Source organism: Aplidium turbinatum, chromosome 18 (assembly GCF_918807975.1).
Source record: "Aplidium turbinatum chromosome 18, kaAplTurb1.1, whole genome shotgun sequence".
In the NCBI taxonomy this organism is placed as follows: Eukaryota; Metazoa; Chordata; class Ascidiacea; order Aplousobranchia; family Polyclinidae; genus Aplidium; species Aplidium turbinatum.
The window spans coordinates 18651419-18666255 of record NC_137489.1 but is presented as its reverse complement, the minus strand read 5'-3'; positions in this window follow the sequence as shown (position 1 = coordinate 18666255).

Genomic DNA, 14837 nt, shown 5'->3' with positions numbered 1-14837 from the left:
CTATCACTTATGGCCTACTTGCACTTAATATGAATCAACTGAAGTAGGCTAATAAGCTGGACTGCTATTCAATCAGGGCCGTAGCCTCAGGGCCTCCAAGAGCCTTGCCGGGCCCCGGTGCAGATGTTGCTGCCGGGCCCCCCTAGCGCGACATGTCGCATGATCTCACAAATCACAAGCAAAATTTGTGGTGCGGGTTAATCCACAAGGCCAATGCACACATGGTGTTCTGATCAGTGTTTCTATTTTAATATCAGATCTGTTTACAAGCCTTTAAGCAGCCGGCGGCCATCGCGGCCATGGCCGCTAGGTAGTGCTTGAATGACCGCCGGTGCTACCTCCTCGGTCGGCCAAGTTTGGCCGCCGGTCTGTTCTAGCCAATTATTTAATTTTGCAATAGAATGATTGTGGATTAACTGTCGAAAATATGTAGTATCAAAGAGTGATGCAGAATTAGGTCAGCGCGTCATAATCACCACTGTTGTTGTGCGGGAACATTTGCTATTGTATGGAATATATCCAGCTGCGATCACCAGCTGTAAGTCTTGTTTATAATTCCCGACGTTTGTTTCAACGAAGTGTTAATCCGAAGTGCTGCGGAGCGGTAGTATGTGTCTGCGGAGCGGTAGAACAAACAATGCAACACATTCTCCACGAATGTCCCATCTTACGGCCCCCAAGTGGAATCATTGGTATTCGATAACTGGACCCAACTACCACGGCCTACTAGAACTGTTTTAGTAGGTCGTGCAACTACCGTATCATGGCTGCACGAGGAGGCATTGCCAATCTAAGCTACTACAAGTCAAACGAGAAAAGAAGAAGAATCCGAAGTGCTATTTTACATCGGCTAAAAATATTGTCGTTTTTATGTTGATTCAATGTTGTCAGACATAGAATCGTTGTTAAAAAGGAGAACTGGTTTAGTTGATATCCAAGAGGAAAACACGTGTCTTCATAGTTGAGAAATGTTCCCGCTGTGTGTTAGTGACTTCACACCCTCAATGGTGACATCATAACGGTATAAATGGTCAGGTTTCATGAAAGGCGGTATGCACTGCAGCTGAAACAATTTACTGAGCAGCGCAGAGACAGCTAGCAGGACAAAATGCGAATTTTTAATTTGTATTTTGGCCTCCAAGCACGCAGATTTGGCCGCCGAGAAGGAGCTCCCGGTAGGCCACGATGGCTGCCGGAAATAAAAACGAGTTTTAAGGCCTGTGTTTAAAATATAATAGCCTACAAAGAATACATTAGGTTTAACACTCCATTATTTCACAAAGAATGCAGTATTGTAGTGGTGTTTACAACTTTAAATTCATAAATACATGAAGAATGCATTGCTATTGGTTCATGACATTAAGAAATACCAAGTTCATTTCTGGATCAGTACTCAATAGGCTGTTGCTTTTTATTTTCACTCCTTTGGTTTTCTTTGCTTGTTTGAGTAAAATTGCATTTAAGCAGGATTTGAGGTCACTTTCTCTTCATTTCCACAGCAAGTGGTCAGTACTCAGTAGAAAACAAAGTTGAATATATTTCTATTTTCAATCTACCAATGATGTAGATGTACCTACATTTATCACTATACTATGTATCGAGACTTTACAGACACCTTGCATAACTACAGAATGCCTGTTTGAGTAAATATTGACACTGTTCCTGAAATTCAAGAATAAGATTGGAATAGCCTGGCCAAAAAAGACTGCTAAGAAATAAATAGTGAAAACAAACGAAAAGAAAAACTTAAGAAAAAAATATATATATATTTGTTGATATACTAAACATATTTTTGAAAATTAGCACCTTTCTGCAGTGCTGGAAAAAGTAGGTTGCACTGCAACTAGGACACTTCTAATTCTGTCTAGAGTTAAAAGTACTTGTATATACTTCAACAGAAGTGAAGATCTATGATTTTTACTCAAATATCACACTTTCACTCATCTTTTACCTTTATTTTTAAAATTTTTGTTAGACTCTTATGACATTTGGCCCTGCTACAAGGACAAAAATTATTTTCCAGCACTGCTTTTATGAAACTTGCTTGCATTAATATAGCAAAATGATTCAACAAACCCTAAAAACTCAAAAATATTGTACTGTATATCAGAGATCAGAGAAGTTTCATGATTTCAATATAATTGTAGGCTGTGTTTAGATATATTTACACTATATACTATAGTGTAAATATAGCCTCAGTAGCGTTGCCAGATAAGGAATTCTGCCTTTATTTGAGAAAAGTTTAAAGCTGTTGAAGACAAAAACTTGTATTGTGGAAATTTTTGTTAGTCCTGGGCAAAGATCAAAACCCTAACCTTATTCCTAACCTTTACCTTAACCCTTCCTGACTTTAATCTTAACTCTGGTAACACCGGATTGTAACCATGGCAACAAGTGGGTAAAAATAGCTACTTCAATAATTTGTAACCCAAAAAAAACACTTGAACAGTTTTGTACCGTACTGAAAAAGTGACAGTGAGAACATCTTGCTCAGCAACTCTGACAATATTTCAATACACATAACTGTCACTGCTTGCTTAAGTGTCATAAATTGACAATTTGTCAGAAACATGCAAGGAATACTTTCTGTGTAATTACTGTAACCTACCCTGATCAATCAACTGCTGATTAAAACATACACACCCAAATATTCACATTAAAGCACCCAGACTAACACTGAAATTAAAACATTGAAATAAACTGAAATATTCACTCACACTGCAATATTTGCATTAAACATAAACACTGAAATATTCACAATAAAACACACATACAGCCCTCCAAATCCTTGACAGACATTTCCACCACATTCAACTATGCAGGTCTTGCAGGCCTTGCCGGTGGACATGTTCGCTAGTCTCTGTCATGATTACACCTAGACTTCCAACAGGATTACAAAGCAGTGACTGCACATCTGATCTAACTAGTGTTAATTGTAGAGTAAGAATGTACAGTTATACATTTTGGAAGTTGTCTCAGGGTATCTCTCTGGCAGATGGTGCTGACCTGCTCATTAGCACTGCTTGTTTACCAGTAGTAGCCTTGAAGTGTTTACAATAGACAATGAAAATCTGCAAATGATTTAATTTGACTTGGTGTTGCATTTTTAACAAGCCGAAGGAGGCAGTTCAGTTGGACCTCCACAAAAACTGCAAATTTAAGGCCGGCACACACTGAAATATCACATAAAATCTACTCTCTGAAACAAGCCTATTCACATAAAGCCTATATTTTTTAGAGGAACTTTGCTAGTCTTTCTACCAGAAAAATTTCTGATGTGTCAAAATCAATTGTTTTGGCTAGTTTTGATTCGATGGTTAGCCTGGCCAAATCAACAAGACCAGAGACCTTAGCGCTAAAATATAAACATTTTGTCGGGCCCCCCTGAACTAAAAAAATTGAAAATTCTGTAGTTTTTTAAAAAGGAATGCCCATGATGGGTCAATCGAAATACAAAACTAATATATATAAAAAACAATATTTTATACAAAATCGACTTCAGCATGCAAATTTAAACATTTTGCTGGCCCCCTTGAACTAAAAAAATTGAAAATTATGATATGTATTTTTAAAAAAGGGCATACTCCAGAGGGGGCCCAATCGAAACACGGAACTACTGTAACATAAAAAACAATATTTTATGAAAAATCAACCTTTGCACAATTTAAACCAATGCAAATTTTAACATTTTGTCGGGCTCCCCTGAACTGAAATAATTGAAAATTCTGTAGTTTTAAATAAGGGCACACCCATGAGGGGGCCCAATCGAAACACGGAACAAATATAAAAACAATATTTTATGCAAAGTTGTTGAAATTTTTAGCGCGTGAATTTAGACATGTTGTCGGGCCCCCCTGAGCTCACCGGGCCTCGGTGCAATGCACCGGTTGTCCCCCCCTCTTGTGGGCCCTGCGTAGCCTAACTTCGTCAGTTGGGGCTCCGATACAATGAGGTCTCCATTTGTTTCTGTGGTTAGGCAATTATATAGAACGTAGAAATGACATATGTAAACCTCGCACGAGCTGCAGACCACGAAACACCAGTGTCTAACTGTCTATTGCTGTTAATTCTTGCTACAATCAGCTGTTGACAAACATTTATTGTTACTATAGGCTTATACCTTGTTTTGGCCGCATTTTGGCTGGCTCAATTGCCTAACGGTCAACCTATTGATGAAGACGTAAGGGCACACACTTCGCATTTGCCCAAACTTATCCAATAAAAACTGGATTTCCGCAGAAGTTTGGTGATTACTTTAGATATGAAATCGAAGCTACGGTTTTAATCTTTTTTTCCGACCCCAGAAGGATTTCAATTATTTGTTTGTTTAGCCTACCCAGTTTCATATAAGCCACCCAGTAAAGTTGACATGAAGTCCAATAATAGGCGAGCCTAATCACGTTTTTTTGCTCCTATTGCAACAACATAGGTAGGCTATAGATAAGTAGGCTACGTAGCCTTTGCTGCGATAACAACTGCAACACAATAAGAAGCAACGAAGAAATATAGCTTATAGCCTAGTTGTCGAGTCAGCTGCTATCCTTATTTTAGCATGCCATTAAGTGTCTTTGCCGAGACACAGCCGCAAACTCTGGAGCGGTGTCTAACCGACGTCCTTTGCGAACGTCACGCAAACTTTTTCACCACTCAACCATGCAGTTGCTACATTATTATAAATTGTCTGTATTTAATTAGAGTTTTATAATGTTAAAAAGTTTACTAAAATTTTAAACAACAGTTAGTAGACTAATAATTTAATAAAATTCTATTAGTCTAACCAAAAAGTATAGTATTGGAGATTCCACTTGCGCTGTAGGCTAGTCCAATTTAAAATATATGCGTGTGTGTTGCAAACTTGTGATGTGATTATTCCTATTTCGACAGAAAGTAATAATTGCCAAAAATACATATAGGCTTATACTGTCTCATTCTGTGTCAATATATTAGTTCCATAAGAATAAAAGAAGCCAAACCAAACACAAACATAAGTGGCTAGAAACCTGGAGTGACCAAAAGCATAGGGTAAGCTTATGGTAAAGGTGGGTCCCATACTTGATTCAAGCATCGGGGGATGAGAAGATAAGGTTCTCATTGTACTAAGCCTTCGGCAGTAACGAGAGTATGGTGGCCAGTTCCTTTCTCTCGGCCGCCTTTACTTCAGCAACTACGCCCACCCAATTTATTACACCCTGGGTAGAGGTGAGCGGTGTTTGTCAACAACCAGCATAAGCCGGGAGTAGAACCAGGTTTGCATAATTGGAAAGCCAACGCCTTATCCGTTGCGCCATCTCACCGCCTTCGAACTCACCGCAATTCGAACCCACGTAAGCTTATAAGCTAGGACAAAAATATCAAGTAATAAGCGAAAATGCTGTATGAAAAAAATATAAGTGTACATTCTAAATGAAATGATAACACGTTTAGGCTACCTACTTTACTTGTTAACTCAAATATTTTTGAAGTAAAATTTATCAATGCGAGGTCCTTTCGTTCAATAGTCCCGTGCAGTAGGCTATAGCGCTGTGCCGGCGGTAGTTAGGCCCATGGGCTAAGGCCCTGCAGTAAATTCAATTTTTTTCTGAAAATAAATAACTTAATTGTAGTACTCAGTCAAAAAAGTACTTTTAGTGCAAAGTGTACGACTAAAATAAGCGATGGTTCGATCAAAACATTCAAAAACTGTGCTTCACTACTACGATTTCAGTTCTTGAAGTTGTTTGTTTTCAACGTCACGCTTCATTGGTTGGCTGTGGGAAAGGTCTATTGATCATGTGAAAGTAAAAAGTGTCAATGATAATTCTTTTTGTTGTTTTCAGTTGAGTCATTTGTAAATTGGTTTGAAAAAACTCTTAAACAGCAACTTGCACTCCTGGATCCTGTTTTTTTTTCAACAAAATTTCGGATCTGCTGTAGACTTGCGGTTTGCGTTCAATGTCTCTCTGAGGCAAATTCAGATTTCAAAAGTGTAAGCCTGCGCCTGCACCGATTCAAGAATTTTGAAATCCTGATCCGATCCGTTTCCTATGTTTTTTGACATTTGGATCCGGTCAAAGTTAAACGCTTTCATATCTTTTGCTATCGTACAAGATGTTTGCAAACCTTTGTTCACATGACATTAGCGCATTAGACATGGAGACGTTTATAGGACCTGATCGTTTCGCATTGCAGCCACATAACCTACAATAAAAAATACAACTGCAAACATCGAAACTTTCGCCATAACTGCAAAAAATGGTGTCCTACTTTTGCCTACGGTAGTACCTCACCAAAGCGCTCAAACTTCAAGCAGTGCGAGCTATGCACAATGCAATAGCAATGTGACCTGCAGCAGTAAAGTGCTCAATTGGCAATACCTAGCATACAGGACGCGCAATAACTAGTCACATATCGAATCAAGACGGTAGTCTTTCCAATACCAATGATCATCGAGCCGCCACTGCATGTACCTTTTTAAATGGGATAAGGAAGCATTACATAAAGGCGTAAGCTCGTGCAGTGCAGGGATAGTAAAAAATTAAATTTTTTCCTTCTATGGCTGGTTTCAGCATAATGCTGTGAACAGGGCAGTTTAAGAGGATACTTGGGGTTGTGACGAATGAAATATGCCGTCTCCAAAACTTGCAATTGCATCACTTTTGAAACACGAAAAATAGGCTAAATACATGAAAAAAGATCTTCTTCTTTTGTTTAAGACTAGATCAAATTTCAGGGCAGGTGGTGGAGAGCTAAGTGAGTGTAGCTTCGTCCAGCGTTGCTATACCATGCGTTCCATTTGGTGCCTTGTAGATGGGACATTCGAGAACGACATGGTCAGCAGTTTGTTCCTCCGCGCCGCATTCGCAGGCCGATGAGGGAACCAGACCCCACTTGTGCATGTTGGAATGGAAGCGACCGACTCCGGTTTGGATTCTGTTGAGCTTGACCCAAGTCGGCCGAGGCAGGTCCATACCAGAGGGACGCGCCACCGGGTGGGGTATAAAACCATGTAGTTTGGTGTCGGTGGCGCACCACGCTGCATTACAAGTATCTTCCATGAAGTGTGCTGCGCTGATAGCATGATCGCTGAATAGATGTAGTAATTCAACAGCAGCTGGCACAAAGGGGTGTCTTGACTTTAGTTGCCGGGGGGATTCCTGAGGTGGAATGTTGAGTTTTGCATGAAGCAAGTGGTTAGGATTCCCCGCCGGCGAGCCAGGTGTATGATGGCTCCCTTTCGGCGGAGCTCAGCAGGTTGGATGCCTGCAAGGATTGGTAATTACTCTGTTGGAGTTGGGTGCAGGCATCCAGTCACAGTTCGCAATGCGTCGTTGATTGGGCTGTCGATAAGGCGGGTGTGGGCACTGAGGCACCAGGCAGGAGCGCAGTATTCAGCAGTGGAGTGAACCAGACCCAGGGTTGCAGTGCGCAAGGTGTCAGCACCTGCACTAGGGTGCATCATCTGCCCTTTTTCGTTTAAATTTTGTTCTGCAGTTGTCAGAAGTGTTCCTTTTGTCAAAGTAAACACACCTGTGAAGTTTTATGCGAAATGATTTGGATCTAGGGGTAGCCTACCACATCGCAAATGAATTTTTGACATATAGACGTCAAGCGAAACATGCAAAAAGCCTAGTTTCAGATGGCATGTCTGTGGTGCACATAATGTAGCCTACCGTTAGTCCAAAAGCGTTAAATCATTCATTTTAGGGTTTTTCCCTCTAAACTGCACACCTTTTGATCATTTTATTGCAAAAAATTATTCGCTGAACTTTATCTAAACTTTAACATTTACTGTTTTGGTCACAAAACACCAATAAATGCACATTGTTTTGCTGAATTTGCAAAATTATGTATTTTCCGAATTGAAATAACACAGTTAGAAAAGGCACAGTTTCCTGCTCAACAAAATATGCAGTATCCATTAAACATTGTTGTTCATTTCCTTCTTCCGTAAATTCGGACACTGCGGATCGCTGCATTCAACAGTCTGCAGAACAGTTGGGAATCTCTGTTCAGACTTTGCCGATGAAAGATAGTCGCATCCCAGCTTGACGCCGCCCCGTTCAGCTGCATCATTCACTACTCTCAGCTGCCTTACAACTGTGTAGCAAGCTGCATATGAAGGACAGCTGTCTCACTGAAGAACATCTTCGTCCATGAAACTTGTACAATGGCCAAGCTTTAGTGCCGCCAAAAGGAACCAGGAATCTTCATTGATTAGATCAGCCAACTTGGTGGCTGACAACATTTGAATCAACCTTGGTTTTCCAAAACCTTCTACAAATCTTTTTAATGGCTGTCTGAAACTTTTCATTTTCTTTAGTATTGCTCTTGCCATTGCTGCTTTCTCAGCTGGCAGTGTCTTGGTGCTGAAAAGGGCAAAGGGAGCAAGTTCTCCAGACAAGTACCATGTGTGTAGCATGAAATATTTGAGCGCTACCTCTGCTACCAGCTTGTCTTCTTCTTTGTATTGGTGTAAGACTTCAATAAAGCGCAAGTTGTTTGTTGGTGCGTTGACTTGGCACGGTGCTAAAAACCAGTACCAGCCATAGCACGGCAAGATAAATTTGACAAGACGCTGAAACTTTGCAATTTGAATGTAATACACCATTTGCACGTCATGAACCAGTATGTCTGATAGAATGCAAAGGGATAAGTGTTCAACCATGTCGGAGTCGGTGTTTTTGTGATAGCAAAATACTGGATGTAGGCTACAGTTGCTTGGGCATGTGTCCAGTGAAAGCCCTGGATTTCATTTTGCACATGAAAAGAATAATTCTCTGAAAAGTCCATTGCAATCAAAACTTCACCTTCTTGCAAATTTTCTTTTCTGGACTTGTAATAATTTGATTGTGCTTTGGACACACAACTATATGAAAGAAGTTAGACCAGCTTCTCAATCAAGGTTTCTATGAAATCTGAAACACTCGTGATCAACTGATCATCGTAACAATTTCTGCTCTATCAACTGTTGTCCACTGTTAAAAGTGATGTCTTCATCATGATCCTCAAACAGCGAGTTAAGGTGGCTTCTCAAAACTTCTGAAGATGGACAGTGGTCACACTTGCAAAACATGCATTCTCTTGAGGTAATATCACAGACCATTAAAGAATGCAAGTCTGTAAGATTCTGCCAAATTTCCCGCCTCTATCAGTAACTTTGGGATTCTCATGAATTAGACAAACACAAACTGAATGGGTTCCGGAAGCTCCTGCCAAAACGCACCATTTTGGCCTTAATGTGCAAAATTTTGACAAACCAATCTTGATATCTGGTTGTCTCTTTTTAAACTCCTGATACAATTCACTTAGTGTCACCAAAACCAATCTGTTTTGTTGATAGCATTTTTTGCCCACAGACACTTTATCCTTTTGACCTGGAAGTAACCTACTAAATTCATCATCTTTATAGAACTTCAACACGGAATCAATAATCTCTTGAGGGAAAGCCCTTTGTCGACGTGGTTGAGGCAGGTTGAGGTTTTGGAAGATTGGTTTTGGTGACACTAAATGAGTTGTATCAGGAGTTTAAAAAGAGACAACCAGATATGAAGATTGGTTTGTCAAAATTTTGCACATTAAGGCCAAAATGGTGCGTTTTGGCAGGAGCTTCCAGAACCCATTCAGTTTGTGTTTGTCTAATTCATGAGAATCCCAATTTAACGTTGTAACTGTTGTATAAGACATTGTAACCGGCCACGAAATTGGTTTTAACGTCTCCCCTCAGTCAGTTGTTTAAACTGTGCTACCTATCCTTCTTTCACTTTTAAAAATGCATGGTACACTTACTACAACAAACTACCTCATTTCTACTCAATTATCCCACTTCATATTTGGAAGCTAGAAAGCCAAGGAAGTTGCAGAAAAATCGAAGTAGAGAGTTTTTTGCTATAAGCGATCAAAGTTTCGTCATGCATGACTGATCACAAAGAGTCATGTGTGAAACTAGCCATTTGGTGGCCTATAGTGATATAACAACAAACAAAAAATATATCTTTTCAGAACCTCCTTACTTTGGATAACTCATATGCATTGGAATTTTCAAGTTACCATTTGAAACACCTTCATAATAGCCTAATAAGTCAAACAAAATTTGCAGTAAATTTTTACGCATGAGCGATCACGAAAAGGGCCAATTTTCAATCATCGATATCTCGAAAAGTACTGGGCCGATTTTGGTAAAATTGGTATCACTTTTCTCAGAATTGCACAGAGTTTCTACATATGAAATTTTATAAAAACCTACGACATATGGTTCCACAACTGTAGGCTACCAGTAGCCATGAAATGACCCCAAAATAACAAAAAATGACATAACTTAATCCAATTGTGGTACCCCTAGATGTTAATGAATTCTTCTAAAAAGTTGCACATCTTCAACAATCATAAAAAGGAACATTTTAATCCACTGCAGAAATCAAAGAAAAAAATGAGGGGCAGATGATGCACCCTAACCTGCACCCCGAGTTGTGCCTGCCAGACGTCTCAGCAGGGCGACGCGAGATGTCAGCTTTTTGCGTAGTGACTGTAAATGGTGACGGTATGTGAGTGACCTGTCAAGTGTAACCCCAAGGTATGTTGGTTCTGGGCAGGGCGGCAGAATTTTGCCGTTAACGGTCACTTTCAGGTCACGTTTTGCTTCCCTGTTGTTGAGATGGAAGGCTGCCGTCACAGTTTTACTTTCGCTGAGCTTTAGTTTCCATTGATGAAGGTATTGAGATATGGTCGTCATGTATTGGCTCAATGTCGTTTGTAATGATTGCCAGTCTTTCGCAGAGTACAAGATGGCCAAGTCATCAGCATATGCATATGTGTCAGATGATGTTGTTGTTGGTAGATCGTGCGTATAGACGTTGAAAAGGAGAGGAGCCAAGACTGATCTCTGTAAGACACCGTTTTTGAGTCGCCACAGTCTACTTGGTTTTCCGCTTCCGGTGGTAAGGGTAAAACTCCTGTTGTGAATGAGTTCCATGATCATTTTGACCATGTGCCTGTCAGGGAGTAGGCGTAGTAGCTTGTAGACTAGGCCACGGTGCCAAACAGTGTCGTATAGGCTGCTGTTAGGTCGATAAAAACAGCACCCGCTTTCTTTTTTGCCGAGAAACTCTCCTCAATATCCTGAGTTAGTAGTGTGACTTGGTCTACAGTTGACCTCCCGTGTCGGAAACCAGCTTGTTCTTTGGGAAGCAGTGGGTCGATTATTGGTTCGACACGGGCGTAGATCAGTCTCTCAAGGATTTTGAAAGGGATGCAGAGCAAGGAGATAGGGCACTCTTTGCATCGTCTAGTGGTTTGTTTAGCTTAGGGATCGCAACGACCAGAGATCTTCTCCATACTTTAGGAATCCTCAGACGGCGCACGCAGGACGACAGGAAATCGTATAACCAAGACTTTAGAACATAACCAGCGTGCATGATAAGCTCTGGACATATCCTATCTGGACCAGGGGCCTTACCAGGTTTTAGGTGCTTGAGGGCAGCATTTAATTCGCTCCGTGAGAAGGAGCTAGAAATACTCTCCTGGTCGGGTGTGTTGATCTTCCAAAGCTTTGTCACTTCTTTGGTAACAAACCGTTCGGAGGTACGGTCACACGGCTTATATATCCCATTTTTTATTTCCTGCGATGAGATCTTATTAGCAGGAATGGGACATTGTCGGGGTGATTGTCTTGATCGTCCCGTAAGGTTATTGAGTGTGCTCCACGCTGTAAGGCTTGAGTGCGAGAGATTGGTTGGTCTTTGTCCAGCGTTCTTTTCTTTTTGCATCGAGTCTTTTCAGAAGAGCCTTGGCGGCTGAGGGTGTTGTTTGACCATCTAAAGAGCTAAAAAAAGATTGGTAGAGGCACTCGCACTCTGCATCCCAGCACGGAGTGTAATTACTTCTACAACCGCGAGGGATGGCTTGTTTGGCACATGTTAAGATGGTGTTGCAAAAGTTCTGGTAGGCCTCGTCCACTTTGTGACAATTAGGTGGAGGTAACTCATTTGTGAACTTGTTGGTAAGGACGCTAAAGCGATTCCAGTTGGCTTTACGGAAGTTCCACCGCTTGACTGGTTCACTCGGAATTGGTGTCTTGGGCGGTATTGCGGTAATGAGAGAAGGTCGGTGTTGGGACCGAGGGAACTTCTGTAGCACACGTCTGTCCGGAAGCTGATTGTCGTTGCCAATGCTAGCAAAGGTCATGTCTGGGTTTGTTCCAGTGCCCCATCGCCCGGATGTGAAGCTGGCTTCGTCTTTGGGGTTATACAGTGGAGCATAGTTGTTATTTGATGCCCAGTTAGCCAGACATGCACCAGAAGGACTGGTGATGCAGTATCCCCAGTTGACCGGCAGTTGACCTACAGACCCCACATCGAGTCACTCCGTGCCAAGGTTACCTCGCGAAATAACCTATTGAGAAGCCTTGCAGGAACAGGATGGGAAGCCCGAGCATCAACCTTGCGTACAAGTGCACTAGCCTTGGTCTACAGCTCAGCCGAATATGCCTCAGCTGTGTGGAACCGCAGCAGACACACAAAAAAGATGGATGTATGCATTAACGATACCTTGCGCATCATCACTGCCTGTCTCCGCCCCACACCTACTGCTTATCTGATAACTTTGGCTGGCATTGCTCCTGCTCATGTCCGTAGGGAAGAAGCCTCTCACAAACTGGCTTTGCATGCAAGACTCGATCCTCAACACCTTCTCCACAGTCACTCCCAAAGAAAAGGACTAGTCAGACCTCAACGCCTATCATCAAGGGCCCATTCCATCGATATGCTACATAGCTTTGTGGATAAGAACTTCAGCTGCATGGAGACATGGGCCCAGGAATGAAACGAGCTGCCACATATCCCTCCCCAGTTTTCAGTTATACCAGCACTCTCCATCCCTCATGAAGCAGACCTCTCAAGAAAGGCATGGGTCACATTGAACAGAATCAGATGTGACGTTAGCTGCACTGGAGCTAATCTGTTTAGGTGGGGGTTGCATGATACGCCGATATGTGTCTGCGGAGTGGTAGAACAAACAATGCAACACATACTCCACGAATGTTCCATCTTACGCCCCCCAAGTGAAATCATTGGTATTCGACAACTGGACTCAACTACCGTATCTTGGCTGCACGAGGAGTCATTGCCAATCTAAGCAACTACAAGTCAAACGAGAGAAGAAGAAGATCCCCAGTCGACGTGCTGGCAATTAAAATCGCCAGCATAGAGGCAGGGGTGGGGGTACAAAAAGATGAGGAGGCGTTTCTCTTTAATAACATAAGACCAAGGGCGCTCAATTTTTCTGTGGATGGGGGGGCAGGAGGGGCAATGGTGCCCTTTTGAGGTCATGCAAGCTACTGCATATTTGGCAATATGACAATTTCTGCTATTCGATTTTAGCCTAATTAAAATCTTTCATTTTGCCTCAAAATAATATTCACGACACAAATTTGTATATCACAGTAGGTTACATCATTATAACATAGCATGATGCCCTTCCGTGCCATTTTTCTTTATATACCGGACGACGGACACCTATACCATCACTCGATAATGAGCTGATACATCAACATTATCGCTATATCTTATTTTAAGACTTAAAAAAATTGGCCTTTCCGCCACAAAAGTGCCCTTTTTCCATAATCCTGCCCCCCCCCCCCAGTCAAAAATCGTTCCGCGCCCCTGCCTAAGACGATGGGGTGACTGCAAAATTGGCAAATCCAGCGTAATCAGGCTACTCCAAACAGTTTGGCGTTGTGGAGCTTCCATCCAATAGTAGGCTTTCCAAAAATACTTTGAGCTAATAAAATCATCAGGGGTCTAAAAGTAGGCTATAGCCTACCCAAGACCATCCCTGTCAACGCTACTGGGTTGCCAATATCCAGAGAAATATGTATACGCCGCAAATTCTACGCCGTAGACTTGCGGCGTAGACTTTTTGTTTACGCTAACGCTTACGGCCACATTTTTTTGGATAGTTGTCGCTTGAGGCTACGCCGTAAAGTTTTCGCGGTTTTTTAGCGTATAGGCTAGCGTCAACGCATACGTTTTAATGTCTTTTTTTTGCTACTACACGCCAATACCTTCCAGCGCTACTGTTGAAAGAATGTTTTCAATGGGCAAAGACATATTGAAACCAAAACGTAGCAAAATGTCAGATGAACACTTTTAGATGCTTGTGTTTCTTCGTAGAAATTCAAAATATAACTTGTTTGTTTCGAGTAGTTTATACCGTGTGAATGTTTGGCACCTAGCAAATAAAATGAGATTACGCTAGTCTATGCGCTGACGCTGACAACTTTTTTTAGAAGTTACGTTGACGCATACGGCGTATGGTTTTTCGAACGTTGCGTTTACGCTGACGGCGTCAATATTTTTTGTATGCGCGTACATCACTGCCAATATCCAACATCGTCGCTATTTCATGGGCCTTTAATTTCGGACAAGTCATATTCTATTGTCCTAGTCAACTATTGAAAAACATTTTCCATGTAAGCGAGTGGATTGTATTATTGTCAACTGTAGCCTATTTTCTTGTTATTTGATATCTTTCTTAATAGTCGCAGAAAAAAAATTTAAAACGTAACTTCAACATTAATTAAACCAAAATTTATAACTGGAATGTTTACGAAAGTCAGTTTCAAATTGATGAAAATGGTCAAAAACACATCTTGATAAAACAATATTTGACCAAAAATACGCACAAAAAAAAACGACCAAAACAAGGTAAAACTTGTCAACATTTCTGGGTTAGGGTTAGACTTCCTGTCAATCTAAGTCATTTTGCGAATATTAAACTTTGCATTGTAAATTTTCAAATTTCAGGCTACTTTGTTAAAACTCTTGCACACCTCAATATTTTACCTGGATCCGCTACAGCGCTAC